The following is a 27,564-nucleotide window of genomic DNA, read 5'->3' as shown; positions in this document are numbered from 1 at the left end:
GCTTCAGAAACCCTTATTGAAGCAGATCTTTATTTCACAAGAATTACTTGGGTGAATTACACAAGTACAAGAGACTGCTTGGAAGAAGGAAATAATACCATGGCTTAGTCTTGAAATATCTGTTCTTTCCCATTCTCCTTATCTAGAAAGCTGGAGTTGAGAGTTAGGTACATGAGTCAGTGCTGAGTTGCTCAGGCTTAAAGGGCACAATTCATGTTGTAGTCTGTTGGGATGGACATATTCCAAGAGCATAATGTGGATGGTCTGCCTGGAGCTGTGCAAGGAGGCAGCCCTGTGAAGAGAAAAAGAAAGGAGAGTTTAGCCTTTTCTCTTTAAGGTTCTAGAGTTTTGGACCCCAGTGGATTGGATGGTACCCACTGAAATCTATTAGCATGAAAGAAGGACAAGAGCCCTAGAGAGGCACTTGCCAGAGGAGAGATCTGCCTGCCAGCACTACACCCAGCAATGCTTTCTATCTGAAGCTGGATGCCTTTGGGAAATAATTATGGAACACACTGTGTGTGTACCGTGTGTGCTGAGGATCTCAACTTTCTTCTTCTTCAAATGGATTTTTAATACCAGTATGCTATAAAAACTAAGAGACTAACATTAAATCTTAATGTAGTGAAGATATTGCTGTAATAAACCAAATAATTAGGTCAAGATACATTTCATTTTCCAGATATCAAACTTATATACTTAGAGTCCAACTCTTAACACATTGTTTTTTTTTTTTTTAATATTGATTGATTGATTTGAAAGGCAGAGGAAGAGAGAGAGAGAGAGAGGGAGAGAGAGAGAGAGGTCTTCCATCTATTGGTACACTTCCCAAATGGCCATAATGGCCGGAACTGTGCCAATCTGAAGCCAGGGGCCTGAAGCTTCTTTCAGGTCTCTCATGTGAGTTCAGAGGACCCAGGACTTGGGCCAACTTCCACTGCTTTCCCAGGCCATAGCAGAGAGCTGGATCAGAGGCAGAGCAGCCGGAACTCAAACCAGTGCCCATATGGGATGATGGCACTGCAGGCAACGGCTTTACCCCCTATGGCACAGTGCCAGCCCCAACAAGTAGCTTCTTTCAAAATGAGGATCTTGGCCGGCACCACGGCTCAATAAGCTAATCCTCCACCTGCGGCACTGGCACATCGGGTTCTAGTCCCGGTTGGGACGCCGGATTCTGTCCCGGTTGCCCCTCTTCCAGGCCAGCTCTCTGCTGTGGCCCAGGAGTGCAGTGGAGGATGGCCCAAGTGCTTGGGCCCTGCAGCCGCATGGGAGACCAGGAGAAGCACCTGGCTCCTGGCTTTGGATCAGTGTGGTGCACCTGCCGCAGTGGCCACTGGGGGGTGAACCAACGGCAAAGGAAGACCTTTCTCTCTGTCTCTCTGACTGTCCACTCTGCCTGTCAAAAAAATAATAATAAATAAATAAATAAACAAAATGAGGATCTCAACCTTGAAGGCACAACTTAAGGCACCCGGCAACTGAGACAGGTTCTGGACCAGCAGCAGGATCACTTTAGCAGGAGACAAGCCCAGTTGACTCAAGACATAGCAAAGAACTGGTGTGACTATAACTAAACAATGAAACAGTTGGGTTGATTAACTCACTGGTTTTCCCTGAACCCAGCTTTTAGAATTGGGACATAACCCTTTGGTTTGAGGAAATTTTTTGAATTATTAAACAATCTAGGTAAGAAAGATATTAGACTTTCCGCTAGTGAAGTCAAATGAAGTAGCTAATCCAAGGAATCTGATTAAATTTGGAATCCAGTGTGGTGACTTGAGTTACATTTGTTTCATCTTCTTTATTATTACCAATAGCAGCAGCTTTGTACCGTCAGAGCATGTGGCACATGGCCAGCTTGTGATGAGTGCTTCATGAGATCAAGAGACTTCAGGAAGTCCACTTTGTAGAAGCATTGAGAATTTGGGGCCAGCATTGTGGCATAGCAGGTTAAGCCTCTACCTGCAGGACACCAGCATCCCATATGGGAACCAGTTTGCGACCCGGCTGCTCTTCTTCCAGTACAGCTCCGTGCTAATGGCATGGGATTGCAGTGGAAGATGGCCTACATGCTTGGGCTCCTGCACCCATATGGGAGGTGTGGAAGAAGCTCTGTCTCCTGTCTTCAGCCTGGCCCAGCTCTAGTGGTTATAGCCATTGGGAGAGTGAACCCGCCGATGAAAGATCTCTCTCTCTCTCTCTGTGCGTGTGTGTGTGTGTGTGTGTCTCCTCTTCCTCTCTGTATAACTCTGCCTTTCAAATAAATAAAAAATAAATCTTAAGAAAAAAATAAAGAGGCATTGAGAGTTCCAGACTTTCCAGATTGAGTCTGGAGAAAACAGCGTCCCAGTATGAAGCAGACTCTCAAGGCTGACTCAGGAATGGACCTGAATGTCCTCAGGAACACTATAATCAAAACACCCTCTGGGCTCCTTCCAGCACAGGTCAGGAACGTTAAGGTAGATCTGTAACTCTTCTCCACTCTGTATTTCTGCTGCTTTGCCTTGGAGGTCTAGGAAGTTGACGCTAGACCTCAATTCTGCTTCAAGTTTATGGTTTAAAGTGTATATGTGCAGCACATGGTTTATATTTGAAAAAACAAAGTTTTGCTATTTGGAAGACTCAATTGATTCTTGCCATAAGATCAGAATTTTTGTTATTACAAAACTAAATCTATCATTTCATTTTGTAAGGAGCAGCATCCCTTTTATAATTTTATGACCATACGAACAGAAGTACCCCCGGCTCCTACTTCTCCTGTGGCCCACTGTGGTGGCAAAGATGTTGGGTTTGGGTCATTCAACAGTAGGTCTGAGTCATGCATTGCAATGTGTTAGTTAGCAACTTACTTAACATCCTAAGTGTGTTTCTGATGCATAAGAGGGGATAAGAATCATATATAGTTCATAAAATTAGAAGTCGGCTGGCGCTGCAGCTCACTAGGCTAATCCACCTGTGGCGCCGGCACACCGGTTCTAGTCCCCATTGGGGCGCCGGTCCTGTCCTGGTTGCCCCTCTTCCAGTCCAGCTCTCTGCTGTGGCCCGAGAGTGCAGTGGAGGATGGCCCAGGTGCTTGGGCCCTGCACCCACATGGGAGACCAGGAGGAAGTGCCTCCCTCCTGCAGCACACCGGGTTCTAGTCCCGGTCAGGGCACCGATCCTGTCCCAGTTGCCCCTCTTCCAGGCCAGCTCTCTGCTGTGGCCAGGGAGTGCAGTGGAGGATGGCCCAAGTCCTTGGGCCCTGCACCCCATGGGAGACCAGGAGAAGCACCTGGCTCCTGCCATCGGATCAGCGCGGTGCGCCGGCCGCAGCGCGCCAACCGTGGCGGCCATTGGAGGGTGAACCAACAGCAAAAGGAAGACCTTTCTCTCTGTCTCTCTCTCACTGTCCACTCTGCCTGTCAAAAATTTAAAAAATAAATAAATAAATAAATAAAATAAAATTAGAAGTCACCAACAGGCACTCAACAAAGCTAGCTACCACTACTTAGTATTCCCTTCATTATTAAATTTCTTTATGCATATCTTTATCCTGACCTTATGTTCATACTTTATTTTTTCTGAGTAAAATCTTTTTTTTTATTTTTAGTTGTTGTACAAGTTTCATGTATTTCATATATACAGATTTAGGAACAGAGTGATACTTCCCACCCTACCCTTCCTCCACTCATGCTCCAACCCTTCTTCCTCCTCCCTTTCCCATTCCCACTCTTAATTTTTAAAGATCTGCTTTCAGTTTACTTAATGAACATAAAGTTAACCCTACACTAAGTAAAAGAGTTCAACAAATAGTATGAAGAAAGAAAAAAAAAACTATTCCTCAACAGAAGAGACAAGGGCTGTAAACAGTTATCAAATCTCAAAGTGCTCATTTCATTCCATTGCATTTTAGGACCTCTAATAGTTACCTCAGATCAGGGAAAACATATGGAATTTGTCTTTTTGGAACTGGCTTATCTCACTAAATATAATGATTTCCAATTGCAATCATTTTGTTGCAAAAGACAGTATCATTTTTTGTAACAGTTGCCAATGTCGTGTAGAGTTTCCCCAATGTTCTCTAATAATTTGATTGCATCAGGTTGTAGATTTATGTCTTTGATCCATATTGACTGGATTTTTGTGTAAGGTGTAAGGTAGGGGTCTACTTTCATACTTCTGCACACAGAGATCCAGTTTTCCCAGCACCATTTGTTGAAGAGAAAGTCCTTGCTCCAGGAATTGATTTCAGTTCCTTTGTTGAAGATAAGTTGCTTAGAGATGTATGGATTGATTTCTGGATATTTTAATCTGTTCCATTGGTCTATACTTCTGTTTTTGTGCCTGTAGCAGGCTATTTGGATTACACCTACCCTGTAGTATGTCTCGAAATCTGGTATTGTGATGCCTACAGCTTTGTTTTTGTTGTATAAGATTGCTTTAGCTATTCAGGGTCTCTTGTGTTTCCATGTGAATTTTAGCATCATTTTTCTATATCTGAGAATATCCTTGCTATTTTGATTGGTATCGCATTGAAATGTAAATTGCTTTTAGTAGTATGGACATTTTGATGGTATTGATTATTCTAATCCATGACATGGAAGATTTTTCCACTTCTTGGTGTTCTTGTATTTCTTTCTTTAATATTTTGTAATTTTCATTGTAAAGATCTTTGACAACTTTGGTTAAATTTATTCCAATTTTTTGTAGCTATTGTCAATGGGATTATTCTTAAAAGTTCTATCTCAGCTGTGGTGTTGTCTGTATAGGCAAAGGCTGTTGATTTTTGTTTGTTGATTTTATATCCTGCCACTTTACCAAACTCTTTTATGAGTTCCAGTAGTCTCTTAGTGGAGTCGTTTGGATCCCGTATATGTAGAATCATGTCATCTGGAAATTGAGATAGTTTTGAATTCCTCCTTTCCAGTTTCTATCCTTTGATTTCTTTTTCTTGCCTAATAACTCTGGCTAAAACTTCCAGGTCTATATTGAATAGCAATGAAGAGAGTGGGCATCCTTGTCTGGTTCCAGGTCTTAGGGAAAATGCTTCCAGCTTTTCCCCCATTCAGTAGGATTCCATACATGGGTTTGTCATGAATCACCTTGATTGTGCTGAGGAATTTTCCTTCTATTCCCAATTTGCTTAAGGTTTTCATCATGAAAGGATGTTGTATTTTATCAAATGCTTTATCTGTATCTATTAAGATAATCATATGGTTTTTTTCTTCAGGTTTTTTTTTTTTTTTCTTTTTGACAGGCAGAGTGGACAGTGAGAGAGACAGAGAGAAAGGTCTTCCTTTTGCCGTTGGCTCACCCTCCAATGGCCGCCGTGTAGGCGCGCTGCGGCCGGCACACCGTGCTGATCCGAAGGCAGGAGCCAGGTGCTTCTCCTGGTCTCCCATGCGGCTGCAGGGCCCAAGCACTTGGGCCATCCTCCACTGCACTCCCTGGCCACAGCAGAGAGCTGGCCTGGAAGAGGGGCAACTGGGACAGAATCCGGTGCCCCGACTGGGACTAGAACCCGTGTGCTGGCGCCGCAAGGCAGAGGATTAGCCTAGTGAGCCACAGCGCCGGCCTCTTCAGGTTTTTTAATGTGATATATCACATTGATTGATTTGCAAATGTTGAACCATCCCTTCTTACCAGGGAAACATTCCCACTTGATCCAGGTGAATGATCTTTCTGATGTGTTGTTGGATTCAATTAGCTAACATTTTGTTGAGGATTTTTGTATCTATGTTCATCAGGGATATTGGTTTATAGTTCTCTTTCTCTGTTATATTTTTCTGGATTAGAAATTAAGGTATTGCAGGCTTCCTAGAAGGTGTTTGGGAGGAGTCCTTCCCTTTCAGTTGTTTTGAATAGCTGGAGTAGAATTGGAATTAGTTCTTTAAATATCTGGTAGAATTTAGTAGTAAAGCCATCCAGTCCTGGCTTTTATTTGATCATAGGACATTTATTACTGATTCAATCTCCATCTTGGTTATTGATCTGTTTCGGCTTTCTGTGTCTTCATGACTCAGGTTTGATAGATTGTATGTGTCTAGGAATCTGTCCATTTCTTATTGGTTTCCCTATGTGTTGGCATACAGCTGTTTTTAGTAATTCGTGATGGTTCTTTTTATATCTATGGTATCTGTTGTTACATTTCCTTTTTCATCTCTGACTCTATTGATATGGGTCTTCTCCATCTTTTTTTGGATAGTTGGGCCAATGGTATATAAATATTGCTTATTTATTTTTAAAATAGCTCTTCATTTCAGTGACCTTTTATATTTTTTTGTTTCAGTTTTGTTTATTTCTTTAATTTTAATTATTTCTTTCATCCTACTAATATGGGGTTTGGATTTTTGTTGTTTTTCTAGGTTCTTGAAATGCATTGATAACTCATTTATTTGGTACCTTTCCAGTTTTTCCATGTAGGCACCAATTGCTATAAACTTCCTTCTTAACACTGCTTTTTCTGTATCTCATAAGTTTTGATATGAGATATTGTCATCTTTATTTGTTTCCAGAAATTTTTTGATTTCTATTTTGATTCCTTCTATGATCCAATGTTCATTCAAGAGCATGTTGTTCAGTCTCCATGTGTTTGCATATAATCTAGAGATTCTTGAGTTGTTGATTTCCAGCTTCATTCCATTGTTGTTAGAGAAGATGCATGGTATGATTTTGATTTTTTTGAAATTGCTGAGACTTGTTTTATGGCCTAGCATGTGGTCTATCCTAGAGAAAGTTCCATGCACTGATGAGAAGACTGTGTATTCTGTAACCATGAGGTGAAAACTTCTGTAATTATGTTAGGTTCATTTGGTCCATAGTGTCAATTAGCTGTGTTGTTTCTTTGTTGATTTTCTGTTTAATAGATATGTCCATTGATGAAAGTGGGGTGTTGAAGTCCTCCATTACTATTGTGTTGCAATCTATGTCTCCCTTTAGATTCATTAACATTTCTTTAAAACAGACTGGTGCCCTGTAATTGGGTGTGTATACATTTATCATAGTCACATCTTCCTGCTGAATTGATCCCATCATCATTACATAGTGCCCTTCTTTGTCTCTTAACAGTTTTTGTGTTAAAGTCTATTTTGTCTGATATTAAGATGGCTATATCTGCCCTTTTTTGTTTCTGTTAACATGGAGTGTCTTTTTCCATCCTTTCACTTTCAGTTATATGTATTTTTGTTGGTGAGATATATTTCTTGTAGGCAGCAAGTAGTTGGGTCTTATTTTTTAATCCATTCAGTCAGTCTGTATCTTTTAACTGGAGAGTTGAGGCATTTACATTCAAGGTAACTATTAATAAGTAACAGGTTGGCCCTGTCATTTTTCCATAAATATTTGTATTTTTTACTTTGGATTTTCTTTGTACTTTTACTGGGAGATTTTCTGCCTTCACATTCTTTCATAGTGATACCTATCTTTCTGTGTTTCTGTGTGTAGCACATCCTTAAGCATCTTCTGTAAGCCTGGACAATTGGTGACAAATTCTTTCAATTTCTGTTTCTTATGGAAGGTCCTTATTTTACCCTCATTCATAAATGAGAGCTTTGCAAGGTACAGTATTCTGGGTTGACAGTTTTTTTCTCATAAGATTTGGACTATATCTCTTAAGATTTGAACTATGTTCTCTCCAACCTTGTAGGGCTTCTGATGAGAAGTTAGCTCTGAGTCTAATTGGAGATCCTCTGAAAGTAATCTGGCATTTCTCTTGTGCAAGTTTTAGAATATTTTCTTTATGTTTTACTGTTGAAAGCTTGACTACAATGTGTTATGGTGAAGATCTTTTCTGGTCATTTCTATCAGGAGTTCTATGTGCTTCCTATACTTGGACATTCTTTTCTTTCTCCAAATTGATTATGTTTTCTATAATTATTTCACTAAGTAGGCATTTTAGTCCATTCTCTCTTTCCACAGCTTTAGGAATTCCTATGACCCATATTTTGGGTCATCTGATAGTATCCTATAACTCTCCAACACTGTTTTAGAGTTTTCTAATTTCTTCTGTTTCTTTTTCTTTAATCTTACTGAAAGATTTCCAAGGATTTATCTTCTAGCTCAGATGTTCTTTCTTCTGCTTCACAAAATCTGTTGTTAAGGCTTTCCACCATATTTTTATTTGATCTATTGAATTCTTCATTTCTAGTATTTCATTTTGATTTATCTTAAAAATCTCAATTTCATGGGAAAATGTTTCATTCATGTCATGTATGGTTTTCTTTAGTTCATGGATTTGTTTCTGATTTCTTTTGAGTTATCCTATGATTAATCTTTTGTTTGTGTGTATTTATTCATTTTTAATAGAAAGCTTTTATTTAATAAATATAAATTTCATAAGTACAACTTTTGGATTATAATGGTTCTTCCCCCCATACCCGCCCTCCCACCCCCAAACCATCCCTCCTCCTACTCCCTCTCCCATCCCATTCATCATTAAGATTCATTTTTAATTATCTTTATATACAGAAGGTCAACTCTATACTAAGTAAATATTTCAATAGTTTACACTGACACAGACACACAAAGTATGATGTACTGTTTGAAGACTAGTTTTACTGTTAACTCTCATAATACAACACATTAAGGACAGAGGTCCTACATGGGGAACAAGTACACAGTGACTCCTGTTGTGGATTTAACAATTGACACTCTTATTTATGATGTCAGTGATCACCCGAGGCTATTGTCATAAGCTGCCAGGGCTATGGAAGCCTCTCGTGTCCACAAACTCCAACATTATTTAGTCAAGGCCATAATCAAAATAGAAGTTCTCTCCTCCCTTCAGAGAAAGGTACCTCCTTCTTTAATGGTCCCTTCTTTCCACCGGGATCTCACAGAGTTCTTTCATGTAGGTCATTTTTTGCCACAGTGTCTTGGCTTTCCATGCCTGAAATGCTCTCATGGGCTTTTGGGCCATATCTGAATGCCTTAAGAGCTTATTCTGAGGTTAGAGTGCTATTTAGGGTATTTGTCATTCTATGAGTCTGCTGTGTCCTGCTTCCCATGTTGGATGGTTCTCTGCTTTTTAATTCTATCAATTATTATTAGCAGAAACTTGGTCTTCCATGATGAATCTTTTGAATTCCATTTCCAAAATTTCATCAATCTCTTCATCTTCACATTCTAATATTGAAATGTTGTGTTCCTTTGGGGAGGGGTATCATATGTCTTTGTTATTCTTGTTTCTTGAATTTCTATGTTTATTTTTAGGCATTTGTGGAGTTACTTGTTGGTTTTTTCCTCTGATGGCTTTTTTTTTTTTTTTTTTTTTGACAGGCAGAGTGGACAGTCAGAGAGAGAGACAGAGAGAAAGGTCTTCCTTTGCCGTTGGTTCACCCTTCAATGGCCGCCGCGCTGCAGCCGGTGCACTGCACTGATCCGAAGGCAGGAGCCAGGTGCTTCTCCTGGTCTCCCATGCGGCTGCAGGGCCCAAGCACTTGGGCCATCCTCCACTGCACTCCTGGGCCATAGCAGAAAGCTGGCCTGGAAGAGGGGCAACCAGGACAGAATCTGGCGTCCCAACCGGGACTAGAACCTAGTGTGCCGGTGCCACAAGGAGGAGGATTAGCCTGTTGAGCCACGGCACCCGCCTCTGATGGCTTTTATCTTTGAATTATGCCTCTGTGGATTAGTAGAATGTCTGCACTTTCAGTGAATACCAAGAGATGTATGCTGGGCCGGTGCTGCGGTCAATAGGATAATCCTCCACCTGCGGCACCAGCACTCTGGGTTCTAGTCCTGGTTGGGGCACCGGATTCTGTCCCGGTTGCTATCTTCCAGTCCAGCTCTCTGCTGTGGCCAGGGAAGGCAGTGGAGGATGGGCTAGGTGTTTGGGCCCTGCACCCGCGTGGGAGACCAGGAGGAAGCACCTGGCTCCTGGCTTCGGATTGACACAGCGCTTCGGCCATAGCGGCCATTTGGGGGTGAACCAACGGGCAACGAAGACCTTTCTCTCTGTCTCTCTCTCACTAACTCTGCCTATCCAAAAAAAAAGAGGTGTATGCTGGGTGTGGCCAGGGAGCTCTGTTCAGTGCTCTAGTGTGGGGCAAGTATCCAGGATAACACCCAAGTTGGGAGTGGTAACTCTCCTCTTGTTAAGAGAACAGGGTAATGGTCACCTTTTTTGGTGTGATCACCCCCTTACCTCCTCTCCTACAAACTGAGCACTGCCAGGGTATTAGCCTCCAGTGGGTTCAACACTCATCCACAGCACTCTATGAACCACACAAATGATCTGTGCACTCCTTACTCTGAGCATGGATACCACTGCAGTGACCCTCTCTGGGCAACGGAAGAGCTCCAAGCATGTGAAACCAAACCCAGTGATTGCCCAGAGACCCAGCTACACCCTGCACCCTCTCATGTAGCCACTGAGTCCCCACAGTCTCAGCACACAAGGCTTCCACAGTTGCTGGGTGCAGAGGTTCTGCTCTGCCCTGCCGGCCTCTCTGGTCCACAGAGAGGTTGATGTTTCTTGAGTCAGCTCTGCCTAGGCAGCTTGAGCCCTAGAGCCTGTGGTACGTTGGGAGTATGGGACACCTCTCAGTCCTACATGTGTGCCCAGCCACCTGTCAGTCCTCTCAGTCAGGCTCAAAGTCAGTGAGGACTACGGACTTTTCCTCCCACTAGAATCTCTGGATCACACACATACACAAAAGCCACTGGCCACATGTTGCCCTCTCCCCACCACTGCTCCCAATACTGCCAAGAAGGTATTGTCCTTTCTCAGCCAGTTGCTCTGCAAACACAGAAAGGCTTCCACAGATGCCACCCAAGCCCAAAATGGCTCCCGCCCTTTCTCAGTCGGGCGGCAGACACTATTGTGGGGAGGATGGGGTAAGATAAATGTGCCCCTTTTATTTCCACTGGGTCCACTGGTATCTGCTAGCCCCCAGGGTTCCAGTCTGGACTCAGCCATGCTCTCCCTTCAGCTGTATCACCATGGGTTCCTGCAGTCTAGTCTCACCTCCATCTCCAAGCTGTAGCCCGCTCTAGCTCTTGGCAGCTGCAGTCATGTGTTCTGCATGTGTTCATGCTGCATATCTGTACCGTCCACACAGGTCCACGGCATTCCTCTTCCTGTTGTATAATTTTTAATGTAATTTTCTCTCTAATTCTCCCCTGAGGGTATATGTCCTACACTATTTTATTTTATTTATTTTATTTTTACTATTTATCCCTAGCATAGTGCAGTACATTGTTCCTTATTCCACCATCTTGGAATCCCCCTAGGTTCACACTTTAACTGATTACAATTCAGTGCCAATGCTCCACACACTTTACTGTGCTTTTTCTCAATTTAAGTAGGTTTTCCTGGTCTTTAGGTATACAATATGATGTGTTGATGTACATACACATAGTAGAATATAACTAAAGTCAAGTAAATCAATATAATCATCTCCTCACAGTTACCTTTCTTTTGAAAGTAAAATTATATTAATTTAAGGTATGCAATATGATGACTTAATATACATCAATGTTATGAAATGATTACTGCCATAAAGTTGGTTACCAGGTATATCACTTTACCTAGTTACCTTTTTTGTGAGTGTGTGGTAAAAACATTAAAGATCTCTCAACAAATTTCAAATATACAGTATGGCACTTTTATAGTCACCATGCTGTACATCATTAGAACCCCACAACTTACTCATCTTATAACTGAAAGTTTTTACCCTTTGACCAATATCTCTTCATTTCCCCTATTCATCCACCTCTGTATCCCCCACCCCCACAATCTACATTTCACACTCTGTTTCCATGGGCTTGTTATTTTGTAATTCTACATATAAGTAAGACTTATTTCACTTAGTATAATGCCCTTAAGTTTCACCCATATTGTTGCAAATGATGTTTCCTTTTATATGGCTGAATAAGCTAAATAATGTTCTATTTTGTGTAATATTCCACATTTATAATATTCCATTACATATATATTTCACAATTTCCTTGCCCATTCATTTATAAATGGATAGTTAGGTTGCTTTCATATCTAGATGACTGTCAATAATGCTGCAGTGAATATGGAGTGCAGCTTTTTTTGAGATACTAATTATATTTCCTTTGGATTTATAAACAGAAGTGAGATTGCCAGATCATATTGTAGTTCTATTTTTAATTTTTTGAGGACTCTCTTCCTTACTGTTTTCCTTAATGTCTATGCCAATTTACAGTCTCACCAGCAATATACAAGAGTTCCTTTTTCTCTACTTTTTTTACCAACACCTTTTTTTTCTTATTCTTTTGATAATAGCCATTTTAATACAGGTGTAAAGTAATATCTCATTGTGCTTTTGATTTGCATTAGTGATACTGAATACCTCTCATATACCCATGGACCACTTGTATGTCTTCTTTGAGGAAATGTCTATTCAGATCCTTTGTCCATTTTAAAATCAGGTTGTTTTTTCCTTATAGATCTTAGACAGTAATTGCTAATCAGATATAGGATTTGCAGACTTTTTCTTCCATTCCATAGTTTGTCTTTTCATTCTGTTGATTCTTTCCTTTGCTCATGCAGAAGCTTTTTAATTTGATCTAGTACTATTTGATTATTTTTGCTTTTATGCTTGTACACTTTGATGTTATTTTAAAGGTCTTCAGTGATCTTTTTGCCAAGGCCAATGAATACTTTTCATTGTTTCCCTTGCTTTCTTTTTAGGTATTTGATATCACTAAACACTGTCTGCTTTTTGGAATTCCTTCCTCTCTTTGTTTCCATTACAATCCATTCTCCTGATTCTCATGATGAATCTCAATGTCTCTCTTCTCAGTTTTCTTATCTTGCTCCTTCTTCTGTTGGTCAGCCTTTATAAAACATTGCTCCCAAATGTAATCCTTTACGTGTCTATCCTTCTTACATTGCATATTACTATCTTAACTTCAATTATCATTCATCTCCAATTTTCACTGTCCCTGTGTATTTTACCTATCACGAGTCTGTCTAGCAGGCTGCTATCATCTCTAGGTACTGATCACAGCATGACTCTGATTTGGCAGAGCAGAGGGAAACTGGATCAGAAAGTGGAGCAGCTGGGACTTAAACTGTTGCTATATGGATACTGGCATCCCGGGCAGTGGTCTAACCTGCTGCATCATATGCATCTTGATGATTATCAGCTTCCTAGATCTTTCCCCCTGCTCTGCCAACTCATAGTCTTGCTGTGATCAGTACCCAGAGATGATAGTAGCCTTCTAGAAGACTCATGATGAGTGATATACATAGGGACACTGAAAATTGACCCCAGATGCTTATTTAATGATTTTCAATGATATATAAAACTGTCAAATAGATTGGAATACTAACAATACTGTATATTGAAGAATACTTTTGCTCCTTGTTGTTAAGGTACATAGTAAGCCTAATTATAATCATCACATTACTTTGTGGGTCTGCTAAGGTGGACTGTTATATCATCACGGTAAGAATGGTTTTGCTAATGGAGTTCACCTTGATCATCTGTTGCATCCTCCTCCGATACTAGCGACTGGTTTGTCATTAGAAATGGAAATTCTTCAGATCATACCTCCAGCAATTTCACTACTTGGGGCAATGCTGGAATGGGATTTGTTCTCATTGTCTTCTCGGATTCTTTTTCTGTACTTTGTACCTGAATCATCTTTTTCTAGTGTTGTAGATTTTTTCTTTGAATCAAAGTACAGTCATCTTAGGCTCATTTCATGTTTGCTGTGAACCATTAGTCATTGTCTTCAGGGTTTCACTATTACCTAGGTGGTTTATTTTGTCGGCTTCCAACTTCTTGAATTTATGGTGGAACTCAAGTACCAAAAACTGGTACTGACAACAAGAATGGAGGAATTTTTCAGGAATTCAGTATTCTTTGAGAAAGTGCCTGAGGGCTTCGCAGAAGAGACATCTGAATTGATTCTTAGAGGATGGATACAGGTTTTCCAGGCAAAATGACTAGCATTTCCAAAGACAAAGAGACTTTCAAAATCAAACTGTGTTCTGTAAGCTTTGTAAATGTAGTATAATTGTGTTGTTAGAGGTTGGAAAGTGGTAAGAGAAGATCCTTGGCATGAGACAGAGAGAGCTCCCATTCACTGGTTCACTCCTCAGATGCCCACAACAAGACATGGGACTGAAGCCAGAAACTGGGAATTCGATCCAGGTCTTCCATGTGAGTGGCAGGAATACAATCACTTGAGGCATCACCGTTACCCCCCTGGGTTCACATTAGCAAGAGTCATGAACTGGAGCTGGGAGTCAAACCCAGCCTCTGCACTGGGGGACTCAGGCATCCTAACCAGTTCCTTAACCACTAGGCCAAATGCCTGCCCTCAGAAAAAGTTTCTCTTCTGTTGTGGAAGCATCCTGACCATGGACAGAGTGCCTAACATATGGCCTAGCACATAATAGTTACGCAACTGATGCTGACTGAACTGCTGAATTGATTGGTGGATGGATATAAGGCAGATGTCTTTACATGGGAAATAAGTAGTTTCTGAAGCTCTGGGGTGACACATGGGTTCTTTAGTAAATATATGTATCTAAGATAGCTGTAATTTCTGGCTAAAATTGTTACAAATCAAGAATGTTCAGAATCAATTTCATCCCAGTGTGATGCAGCCTTGCATCGTCTCTTGAGTTCTCAGCCATAAGACTTGGCAATGCTACTTTCATCGCAGTTCACAGAGCCTGTGTTCACATTGCAAGAAACTGGCCACACTGTATAATTTCGTCTCTAGGGTCCAGACTTTCTACTCTATAACAAGATTTATAATTCTTAGGGGCCGATGGGTAAAGCCGCTGCCTGCAGTGCCGGCATCACATATGGGCACTGGTTCAAGTCCCAGCTGCTCCTCTTCTGATCTAGCTCTCTGCTATGGCCTGGGAAAGCAATAGAAGATGGCTCAAATGTTTGGGCCTCTGCACCCGTGTGGGAGACCTGGAAGAAGCTCCTAGCTCCTGGCTTTGGATCAGCCCAGCTCCAGGCATTGTAGCCATCTTGAGAGTGAACCAGTGGGTAGAACACCTCTCTCTCTCTCTCTTTCTGCCTCTGTGCCTTTCAAATAAATAAATAAATCTTTTAACAAAAGGCTTATAATGCTTTTTCCCCCCAGTAATGGTCCTCTGTTATAGAAATCTATATTAAACAAATAATCAACATCCAAGAAAAAGGTTTTTTGCACAATTTTATTTAATCAATTTAATGTTTGTTTTAATACTTAGCCTTCTTATCATCTACCTTTTCGTAAACTATTACATACTTGCAGTAATACTATGGAATTTTATATTTGACATGTTTACATTAGATTATGCCATGACTCTTGTTCCGTGTTGTTTTAGTTACTGTTTTCTTAATTTTCCCTGTACCCACTTCACCCCACAACCTACAAATACTAATAGCATAATACATTCTAATTCCATTCAGTTCTCATAAAACCACATACAAGCTTCATCACACTTCACAGAACCTTCAAAACATTTCTAGAAAATGCATATTATGTAAAACCATGCATGAATTTAAAATATATGTACCAAATTAAATTTATCTTTTAGTTCTATTTTTCCATAATCTTTTTGAAATGCATAACTTTGCTTATTATTTGATGAAAATGGATCGCTTCGGCTGGCACCGTGGCTCAATAGGCTAATCCTCCACCTGCGGCACCGGCACACTGAGTATTAGTCTCGGTCGGGGCACCGGATTCTGTCCCGGTTGCCCCTCTTCCAGACCAGCTCTCTGCTGTGGCCCGGGAAGGCAGTGGAGGATGGCCCAAGTCCTCGGGCCCTGCACCCCATGGGAGACCAGGAGAAGCACCTGGCTCCTGCCTTTGGATCAGCGCGGTGCGCCGGCCGCAGCGCACCGGCCACGGTGGCCATTGGAGGGTGAAGCAACAGCAAAGGAAGACCTTTCTCTCTGTCTCTTTCTCTCTCTCACTGTCCACTCTGCCTGTCAAAAAGAAAAAAAAAAATGGATCACTTCATGTAGCTCTCTGCTATTTACTCTCCTTATTTAATGATATACCATGGTTATACCTATTATGCCTCCAGCTCAATAAATATTTTTTGTTTCAAGATTTTATTTAGTTATTTGAGAGGTAGAGTTACAGACAGTGAGAGGGAGAGACAGAGACAAAGGTCTTCCTTCCACTGGTTCACTCCCCAAGTGGCCACAACAGCCAGAGCTGCACCAAGGCTAGGAGCCAGTGCTTCCTCCTGGTTTCCTATGCGGGTGCAGGGGCCAAGCACTTGGGCCATCCTGTACTGCTTTCCTGGGCCAAAGAAGAGAGCTGGATTGGAAGAGAAGCAGCTGGGACTGGAACCGGCGCCCATATGGGATGCCGGTGCCACAGGCGGAGGATTAACTACTGTGCCATGGCGCCAGCCCCCAGGTCAATAAATCTTCATCTAATTTATTCCAAATATACCTGACAAATATTGTGTCACTTTTAATTCAGCATTTTTTTTTATTAACATGCAGTCAGGACTTTCTAATTCCTACCAGCAATGTTGCAGTAAACATTCTTTTTTTTAAAGATTTATTTATTTATTTATTTATTTGACAGGTAGAGTTACAGACAATGAGAGAGAGAGAGGTCTTCCTTCCGTTGGTTCACTCCCCAAATGGCCGCAACAGCAGGAGCTGCTCCAATCCGAAGCCAGGATCCAGGAGCTTCTTCCTGGTCTCCCATGCAGGTGCAGGGGCCCAAGTACTTGGGCCATCCTCCACTGCCCTCCTGGGCCACAGCAGAGAGCTGGACTGGAAGAGGAGCAACCAGGACTAGAACTAGGTGCCCATATGGGATGCCAGCGCCGCAGGCGGAGGATTAACCTAGCGTGCCACGGCCAGCACCTCATGCAGTAAACATTCTTATATCAAATCCTTCATGTGCTATTATTTCCATATTATACGGAAATAATATTTATTATAATTAATTTTAATTATAAATAAATGGAATAATTAGTTATTATAAATAAATAATATTATATGGAAATAATAGCACATGAAGGATTTCATAAAAGAAGGATTTCCTAGATTAAGGATTTCCTAGAAGAAGGATTTCCTAGATTAAACCAAAAGTATATATAATTAAAAATTTAATAGATGTTGCAAGGTGACCTTCCAAAAGACCTTAATCCTACCATCCCAGAAGCTTGACAACTTATCTGTGAAAATATCCCCAAGAAATAGTAAACCATATGCTTAAGAAAAAAAGCTCTAGAGCAAGACTACTTGGTAAAAATCCTAGCTTTTCCACTGCAACCTGTATGATCCTGAGCAAATTAATTAATCATGATGTACCTTACATCCATATCTGTTAATTGGAGATAATAATGGTTGTTACCTAAAAGTGCAAAATGTTTTAGACAGTGTCTGGCACATGGTAAGTACTAAGGATTGGTGATAATTCTAATTATTATGAGCTGGAATATTAATATAGTCAATTCATTCTATTTCCATCAATGTTGTTTGCTTGCTTGCTTGCTTTTTTGTTATAAGGTCATGGTAGAAGATTCTCCCTACATATTTTAATGGGAAAGAACCATCTCAGTGGTTACTAACACAAGAAAATCAAGAATTTTCAGCTGTCCATAGCTATAACACATCATTTAACATTGTACCTCAATGTGTTCTGAAAGTCTTTCTGTCTGCAAATTGTGGTTTAATGAGCCTCGCCAAAAAGAGTAATGTTCCTAAACGGTGCACAACAGCAACAGCTCATGGCCATATTGGTACAGAATTCCTCCCAAGTTTTCACAGCAATAAACCAAAAAAGTCTCCTCTGCCCTCTTTTTTATTTGAGAAAATGTAGTTTTGTGTGAAAGGAATCAAGTGCCAAAGAAAAACTGTTTGTTTTTTTTTTTTCTTTCACAAAGGATAGACGGTAAACATTCCATTTTATTGAGCCACTTGACATAACAATCCACTCTGCATTTTCCAACGTGTTTTGTTGGAGCGTGCAGTGAACATTCCAAGTACATATTTACACTTAGTTCCAGTTTAACATGGATGCAAACAAACAGAAAGATCAAATATTTGGAACTTCTTCTGCAGATTATTTTTGTGATTAAGAGACAAAAGAAGCTTCTGTAAGGCAAATTTTAGGGAATGTTGTGGAATCAGCTTACACCATGTCTCTTAAATCCATCAGGCACTTTCTGAGCATTTGTTATAAACAAGATACCATCCTGGAGGCTGGCGTGGCACTACAGTAGCAGCGACCAATCAGAATGCCAGTTCTGATCTGTCACTACTGCTAATGCAACTGCGAAGGCAGTAAATGATGGCCCAAGTACTTGAGCACCTGCCACCCATGTGGGAGACCAAGGTGGAGTTCCAGGCTCCAGGTTTTGGCCTGGACCAGCCCTAGCTGTTGCGGTAAGTAAAACTGCAGACCTTTCCCTCTCTCTTTTTCCTTCTCTGTCACTCTGCCTTTCAAATAAATAAATAATCTGTTCTTTTATTTAGGCATACCATCTTGGAAATTGGTAAGAATGGAGCATAAGAGAAATTGGGATAAAGCACTTCAAAGCAGTGATAAACCATGCATTAAATTTCTCTTAGTATCAAGTAAGAGAAAATCCCATTCAAACTGGCTTAAATAACCAAGCAAAATAATTATTCATTCATACAATGAAAAATACAGAAGGCTGTCTTTAAATGAGGTTTATTCCAAAGGCTCAAATAATATTATTGGGACTCAATCTTTCCTATTTGTAGGCTTTACTTTCAGACTCTTTGTGGCAAAAAGGTGGCTTATTACATATAACTCCACGCCTGTGTCCTCTCGGATTCCAGCCTAACAGAAAATAGGACTTTTCTTCCACAATATTATGATATAAGCCTTGGATGTGACTTTCAGTGGCCTGAGTGTAGTGCAAGCTTATCCCTAAATGTATCACAGTGGCCCAGGGATGCCATGATCTAAATGGTCAAGACTGACTGACTTGCCCAGCTCTGGAGACAAAGGTAAAGTTAGCACTGTCAAAGCAAATGGCCCAAGGTTGAGAGAATGGGTGATTTTTCAGGGGAAGTAAAAAATGAGAGAGGGAGAAATAAATTCAAAATGGCATATAATAGAGCAATAAACAGTATAATGAGAAGACAGGATAGAGAAATATTCCAGCTCTAAGAATCTAAGAAGTAACTATAGAAGTACAACAAAAAAAGAAAAGAATTCAAATCCTTTCCCATTCTGAAACTTTCTGATTCTGGAGATTTCCCTAAAACACAAAGCTACTATAATATATTGGCAGGAGTGAGCATTTGGCCCAGTGAAGATGACTGACTCCCATATCAGAGTGTTTGGATTTGTTTCCTGGCCCCAACTCCTGATTTCAGCTTTTTGCCAATGCAAACCCTGGGAGGTAGCGGTGATGGCTCAAGTAATTGAGTTCCTGCTACCTGTGGGGGAGAGCTGGGGAGTAAACCAGTGGATGAAAGCTCTCGTGTGTGCGCTATCTCTCTCTCTCTCTCTCTCTCGCTCTCGCTCTCGCTCTCGCTCTCTCTCATACAAGTTTAGAAAATCTTGGCAGTGAGATCTAAAGCTTAAGAATTCTTTCTGGCTCTGAGGTTAAGTAAGACCCAGATCTCTCCCTTACATAATCTTGGTTATCACAGCTTGTTGGCTCTTCTGTACAACAGGAGTAATAATAGTTGCTACCTCTTGAGACTTTACAAGGACTAAAGGTGACGATGTTTACTACAATACCTCCATATTAGAACTAGATCTCCATGTCTTGAGACCGTGCATGTCTTTATGCCAGCATCTCCCATTTCCTTTGGAGTTCCTCCTCATACTAAAGACTTGAATGATCTCCTATGGCTAACGTCAGTGGATAATTCTCAGCCTTTATGTGAGTTGACTTATGATAATACCAGTTATCTTGGTCACTTCCGCCTTGAAATTCTCTAATCCATTTTCTAACTTTTTTTTTCACTGTCAGGTTTTCTTTCCATCAATACTGCCCTTTCATCTCTTAATTTTTCTCTTGATCCTCTTCCTTTGTTTATCTCTAAGGCTTTAGGTTTCCTTGGAGTCTATGCCTTGCCCTTGCACTAGTCATCTGATAATATCCATGGCTGCCCACTAATTTTTAATAGCTTTTCTATATTAATATGAGAACATTCCATACTTAAGTAGAAAGTTTTCCAAAGTAATAATAAAATTCACACACCCAGTTTCCCTTGCAACAAGAATGCAGGCACACTGTTTTAGCACCATCAATCAGTTTAAACTATATAGACCTAGAAATTCCAAATTCTTTAGTTATTATCCCTCACTCACTCTCCCTGTCTTCTCAAGCCCTAAGTAACCAGTAATCTACTCTCTATCTCTATAGATTTGTTAGCTCTGTATATTTTATATAAACAGAATAAAATATGTGGTCTTTGCTGACTGGTTTCTTTCACTTAACATATGTTTTCAACACTTATCCATATTGTAGCTTATGTAATAATTATTTCTTTATGACTGAACAATATTCCATGTGTGACTATATCACATTTTCTTTATCCATTCATCAGTTGATGAACATTTGGGATGTTGTAGACACTCTTATTACAACTCCTTTTTTTTTTTTTTTAGTGATAAGGAAACTGAATTGTAAATAATGACAAAGTTTTGTCAGCTAGAAAGAAGCAAGCTGGAATTGTTTGAATGCTGTAATTGTTACTCTTGAACAGCGTGCAACTGACTCTTGCCATGCCATGCAGCCTATAAACTCAGCACAAAAAAAGATCGGAAGGCCAAGAAAATTCTCACTGGAAATCTTTTTTAGGAGCATGACTAAAATGTCATCTTAAGAAACAAATAGATGGAGCAATCCAAAATTTTATAAGCAATTTTGGAAAATAGAACTCTATTAGATTTTGAAACAATATAAATCCACCATAATTAAATATTAGTAGCTAATACTAATGTGGAATCATAAGTTTCTAAGAACAGTTGTAAGTGCTTTACATATATTAATTAGTCTTCAAACTAATCATTGGAGGTGAGTGTAAAACAGTGTTTCCATCTTGCAGATGCAAAATAATCAGAGCACCTAAGAGTTTAAGAAAACTGCCCCCACTTTACAAAGTTGTTGGGAGGTAGAGCTGGGTTTGGAATTCAGGTAGTTTGACTCTAGATTTTGGATTCATCATCACTATTTTCATCAGTCAAACAAGCAGATACAATCACTGTAAAAGAAAGAATGGTTATCGAATCTTTAAGAGGGAGATCATTGAATTTTAAGACATAGAAGATATACAATAATAAAATAAATAATAAAACAATACATTTAAGTACAAAAATATTTTATTTTGTCTACCAATTAAGCCAACATGAAATGAAAAACAAATTGGAAGTGTTTGCAGCAAGCCAATATAGAAGATGAAAATTAGTTGACATGAAAATTAGCAAGGAAAATGTTAAAGGGCCAAATGGGAAGATAGAAAAAGAACACGAGTAGATTATGCCCACAAAAGAAAAATTTACTTTTTTACTTACTTGAGAAAAAAAAATTTAACTTCATTAAAAATGAAAGAAATGCAGATGAAACCTGTGAACTTTTTTTCTTATCAAATAAGAAAAGTATAAAATGCTGATGGAAAGTACCCAGTCTTGGCTAGTATGTAATAAACTGGCATTCTCAAACATTGCTCGTAGAATCATAAGTTTGCTGAGTCTATCTGTGCATCTGTCAAATTGGTGATAAACATAAAGACCTAAATATGTATATCATTTTATCTCTCCTAGAAATCTAGCCTAGTGAAATAGTGAAATTTTAGAAAATATGTTATATTCAAAGATATCCATAGTAAGTCACTTAAAATATTGGAAACCATTCAAATACATAACAATGAAAAAATAGTTACAGAAACTATTAATTACTATATAAAATCATTAAGCCATTAAAATTATGTTTAAGAGAAGTACATTCTAGTGTTCTATTGCATAGTAGAGTGAATATAGACAATGATAATATATTCTGTATTTTTTTAAAAAAGTAGAAGAGGAGGACTGGCATTGTGGCTTAGCAGGCTGATTCTCTGCCTGCAAAACCGGCATTGCGTATGAACATCCGTTTGAGTCCTGCCTACTTCACTTCCAGTCCCGCTCCCTGCTAATGTGCCTGTGCAAGCAGCAGAAGATGATCGAAGTCCTGGACCCCTGTACTCATGTGGGAGACCTGCAGAAGCTTCTGGCTCCTGGCTTCAGTGTGGCCCACCCCCGCTGTTAGCCATTTGGGGTATATGAACCATTGAATGGAAGATCTCTCTCTCTCTCTCTGTAACTTTGCCTTTAAAATAAATAAAAGTAAATCTTTAAAAAAAAAATAGAAGAAAGGATTTTGGCTGTTTTCATTAAAAAGAAGTGATAAATGTGTGTGGAAATAGTCATGTTTACCCTGATTTGAACTTACATGATGTATAAATATATGGAAACATCACATTATACTCCATAAATATGTATAATTTTATGCATCAATTTAAAAATAATAAAGTAATTAATTAAATGCTTACTCAATAAAGTCTACATTGGAGGAAATATTCCTGTTAGATTTTTAAATTTATAAAAGCCAGGACACCATTTATATTTATTACCAGATGCATTTTAACCCAACTACATAAGAAACAACATAGTAAAAGACTAAGGAGAAATGTATCAAATATACTAAATTGCTCAGGAATATTTTCTTTCCACCTTTTGTTTCTTGCCAAATATTCTATAACAAGCACTTAATACTTTCATGGGAAAACACAAAATAAACTTTGCCTAAACAAAAACCACGTTAATGGGTGTGTGTTAAATTGGCTGATCCTAAATTCTTCCCGGCTCTCACTGCCACAGCACAGGGGAAGCAGTGCGGGTCTAGCTCTTTGAAGAGCCAGCTCTGAAGATAAGCCCCAGTTGACCGGTGGCTTTGCTGATTTGCCAGTAATGCCAGATAAGGAATTTTAAACACTGAAGGCTCCTACGGAGCCACTGGCTAGTCTGCATCAGGAGAGCCTAATCAGCCCAGTTTTTGTTTCCTCTGGTCAGTGGCCCTGAAAGATGGTGAGGTTATCCTGCAGTTTTTCTCTCTCCAGGGTGATAGGCTGTGCCACTTACAGAGCAGAGGTGGCCGAGGAATGCCTGGCTGGAGAGATAGAGGAAAAGGACACCCTGTGGTGAGCGCAGATAAGATCTCCAAACAGAGACAGTCATTCTGGGGAAGTTTCCCAAGTCTGAGGAGCACAGAAAACCCTCTGGGGAGTAGGGACCCCATGTGAGTAGGAAATCCCAGGCCCCAGGCAGGGTTAAGGACCTTCTGGATTTTACCTTTATTCCGTATTCTTTCATTTGCCAATTATTTATTGAGCTCCTGGGATAAGCAGGCCGTGTCCCTAACAGGCTTTGCTAATGGAATCACACAAAGGGACAAACAGGCAGCCAGACCACTAGGCCCAATGGCCAGGCTGCTAAGGCTGTGACATCAGAGCCGCCTAAGCGTTCTGGAGGAAGTGGGCTCTAAAGCAAAAACCTACAAGTTAGTTAACTTGCCTGTGCTGTGAAGGCAGGTGGGAGAGAAGGGGTAGTGTTCAGATGGAGGACATTGCTAAGCCCTGCAGGCCAGAGAGATAGAGAACATTTGAGGAAGCTTCAGAAGTTTGGAATGAGAGCAGGTGTTGTGCCGTAGTGGGTTGATGCCTGCATTCCATATTAAAGTGCTGGTTGAAAAACTGGTTACTCTGCTTCTGTTCCAGCTTCCTGCTAATGTGCATGGTAAGCAACAGATTATGGCCCAAGTGACTGAGCCCCTGCCACCCATGTGGGAGACTAGGTTGGGGTTCCTGAGCCTTGGCTTCCATCCGCCCTGGCTATTTATATAGCCAGGGAGTGAACCAGCAGATGAAAAGATTTTCTCTCTCCTTCTCTCTTCTTCCCTCTCTCCCTCCCTCTCTGTCACTCTGCCTTTCAAGTAAATACATCTTAAAGAGAAGTTAGAAAAACAGGAAGAGAAGAAGTGGTTTCCTGCAGCCCTGCCTACACTGAGTTACTTTGAGAAAGGTGAGAGGAAAAGGAAGAAAAATAGCTTTTCTAGAGTTTTCTTCTTCCTCCACTCAAAGCCTGGCCTTTTCCTCTGTCTCAGAGTGGGCTGTTCTTGGCCTTCTTACCCCTGTGCTGCAGAGGAAGTGAAGGTACAGAGGCAGCCCAAGGTTGAGGCCTAAGACCCATACAGGCGTTGCTGCCATCACAGAGGTGAGGCTGGGCAGCCGGGCCAAAGATGCCTGACCAGTGGTGTTGCCCTGAAACACCACAGCTGCAGTCGGTTTCAGTTCCAAGGGGCCAGCTGGAATGTCATGCACTGGGGATGTCATGCAGTCGCTATGCATATGTTGAGTACAGAGTGGGTGCCGCGGATGTAATTTGCAGCCTTGTTGGGAAGCTGATATGTGCATATCTGAATGGCATATATTTACTTGGTAGGTGACAATAGTGCAGTGGGAGTAGAACAAACCTGGAGAAAAAGATGAAAAAACAGCCTATCCTAAAGTAGCTCAGGATCCCACAGCCTGTGCATACATGTAGGAGAAAGAACAAGATATGCAATGGACATTGAAATGCAATTTTAAACGTGCTTAATTGTTTTATAAACCTATTTAGATGGATTCATTTACTCTGTCCTCCTGTTCAGTGCATTTAAGAGCTGAGTGGACTAATAAGTGAGTGTCTTGCAGGTCCTTCACCAACAAGAAAGCCCACAAGAATAGAATAAGGTCAAAAGGACACCAAGGCAGAGAGCCCTGAGTTTGAACCTAAGATAGCACTTATTCCACTTGTGACAATGGTCTTATTACTTCACCTTTCTCAGCCTTGGTTTCCCCATCTGAAACAGCTAACAACACCTGTGTGTTACAGGCAATGTTCGTGGCCAAACCTGTGACACTGTCCCATTGTTTTACTCTCAGAACTCTCCCGGTTTTGTTTAGGGGAGGACATCTCATTCATGCTCTAAGGTAGAGATAGGCAAATTTTTCTCTAATGAGCCAGACAATAAATATTTTAAACTTTGCAGACCATTCAGTCTCTGTCACAGCTCTGCAGCTGTAGTGTGATGAAAACAGCCACAGAAAATATGTAAAATGAGCGTGGCTATGTTGCAATAAAACTTGATAACAACAGGGAGTGGTCCAGATCTGGTTGTTGTTTTCCCACCCCAAGTCTAAGGCATCCACAGCAATCCTCTTCTCTACTTTCTCTGCCTCCTTTGCAAAAATGGGTATCTGCATGGCCCAGTCGTGGCAAATCATACCTAAGTAGAAGGCTCAGGAGGGAATTTCTGGGAAAGTTTTTGCTAATGTACTGGCCCTGTCCTTCTCTCTCAATTAAGCCATCTTGAAATCATCAGATGACAAACATGACAAACTAAATGTTAACTTGCTAAGGATAGGGATGGAGTTAGAGACTAGTTTCTTGATTTTATAACTGAGAAGCTGAACTAATGTCAGCTCCATCTAGTGGACTACTAAACACATAATTTTTTATCCACTATAGTCAGTTTCTCTGCATTGTTCAGCCAGGTGTATATTCCTAAGTAATTTCAATATGTCGTGCATATTAGATGAGATTAGTATACAAATTTTGTGGCATATGGCAGATACTTGACAGTTCTCATCACATTTCATTTCCCAGAAATTTGATATTATTCCCTTCGTGATAAATATTAACATTTTTGCACAAGCTGCTTTTTTTTAAGGTTCTTTTTTTTGAAAGGCAGAGTTACAGAGAGAGGGAGAGACAGAGAGAGAGAGATCTTCCACCTGCTGATTCACTCCCCACGTGGCCACAATGACCAGGACTGGGCCAGGCCAAAGCCAGGAGCTTCTTCCAGTCTCCCACATGGGTGCAGGGACCCAAGCACTTGGGCCATCCTCCACTGCTTTCCCAGGCACATCAGCAGGGAGCTGGATCAGAAGTAGAGCAGCCAGGAAGTAAACTAGGGCCCATATGGGATACCAGGTGGCAGCTTAACCCACTACACCGCAGTGCTGGCCCCATAAGATGCTTTTGTTTTTTAAGATTTTATTTATTTGAGAGGTAGAGTTACACACAGAGAGAGGGAGAGACAGAGAGAAAGGTCTTCCATCTGCTGGTTCATCCCCCAAATGGTCACAATGGCTGGAGTTGTGCCAATCCAAAACCAGGAGCCAGGAGCTTCTTCCGGGTCTCCCACGCGAGTGCAGGGGCCCAAGGATTTGGCCCATTTTCCACTGCTTTCCCAGGCCATAGCAGGGAGCTGGATTGGAAGAGGAGCAGCCAGGACTCGAACCAGAGCCCATATGGGGTGCTGGCACCGCAGGCAGAGGCTTAGCCCACTATGCCACAGCACCAGGCCCACATAAACTGCTTTTAAGGTTAAGTCCACTGGGACCAGCATCAGAACACAGTAGATTAAAGTGCCACTTGCAACACAGGTGTGCCATATCAGAGTGTTGGTTCAAGTCCCAGCTGCTCTGCTGTCTGCTAATGTACCTGGGAAAGCAGGGGGGATGTCCTAGGTCCTGGAGAGACCCGATGGAGTTCCTGGCTCCTGGATTCCACCTAGCCCAGACCCAGTTGTTTCAGTTATTTGGGGAGTGAACCAGTAGATGGGATATCTGTGTGTATGTGTGTAACTCCCTTGCTCTCTGTAACTGCCTTTCAAATAATAATAATAATAATAAACTTTGAAGAAGGAGAAAGAGATGTCCTCTGGCATTCTCAGAGTCATCTCTAGTTTCGCTATTAAATTCACAATGTTTCAGAAAGATCAGGAAATGGAAAAACTTGAAAGAAGACCTAGTTTAGCAGAAGCCTAACAATGAAAAGCTTTCAGGTGATGGTCAAGCAAATTGGAGACAGGCTCCTCCCCTCGGAACTATTAAAAAAGCTTGCCTTCTGCATTCCCTTCCTGAGCTGTTTTCTAAGGCTCCTCATGCCTGCTTGCAAGAGACTTCAAATATGAAGGTGGGAAGCATTGAAGTGCCTGGCATAACCTGTGGCTCAAAGAAGACACTCAGTGGGTGATATTCTATTTCCCTTGCTTCTCTTCTCCCTGCCTAGTACTCTCACACTCTTACTCTATTAAAGAATCAGACTGATTGTGGATGGGAGCCCCCTAAAGAAGACACTAGAACCCTGAAGAAGGAAGAGAGACCAGAGAATAGTAAGCACAAGGATTGGAAGCAACAAGGAACAAAGGCTTAAGAAAGTTCAGAGTCTAGCAATTCACTGAGTTTCTGAGAAGCAGGTGTCTATTGCTCGCTCTCTCGCTCTCGCTCTCTCTCTCCCCCTGTGTCTCAAAATAGTGGGGAAATAGAAATGGGTGCTTCACCTGACAGTTAAGACAACTTATGTCCCGCCATCAGGATATCTGGGTTCAATTCCTGGCTTCGGCTCTTTTCACCAGTTTCCTGCTAATGTGGACCTTGGGAGGTAGCAAATGATGGTGCAAGTGACTGGAGTTTCTACCAACCATGTGGTAGACCTACATTAAGAGTTCCTGGCTCCCAGCTTCAGTACAGCCCAGTCCCAGCCATTTCAGGCATTTGTGGAGTGAACCAATGCACAGAAGCTCCCTGTCTCTCACTCACTCTCTCTCTT

The 27,564-nt window shown here is 41.0% G+C and overlaps 1 long non-coding RNA gene across 4 annotated transcripts in view; it reads left to right on the top strand.

Moving 5' to 3' along the window:
- Positions 1–22,681, top strand: part of LOC133763333 (uncharacterized) — a 49,768-nt gene extending 27,087 nt beyond the window's left edge. For 2 of the 4 annotated variants that reach the window (XR_009866394.1, XR_009866397.1), the window contains exons 4-5: positions 18,103–18,329; positions 21,945–22,681. This is a non-coding gene — a long non-coding RNA (uncharacterized LOC133763333). The remainder of the gene's footprint in view (positions 1–18,102; positions 18,330–21,944) is intronic. The other 2 variants (XR_009866396.1, XR_009866395.1) reach the window with 2 other exon arrangements.
- The last annotated feature ends 4,883 nt before the right edge of the window (positions 22,682–27,564 follow it).

The sequence above is a fragment of the Lepus europaeus genome, chromosome 7 (genome assembly GCF_033115175.1).
Source record: "Lepus europaeus isolate LE1 chromosome 7, mLepTim1.pri, whole genome shotgun sequence".
NCBI lineage: Eukaryota > Metazoa > Chordata > Mammalia > Lagomorpha > Leporidae > Lepus > Lepus europaeus.
The sequence above is the reverse complement of the archived record's forward strand: the minus strand, read 5'-3'. Positions and strand labels throughout refer to the sequence as shown.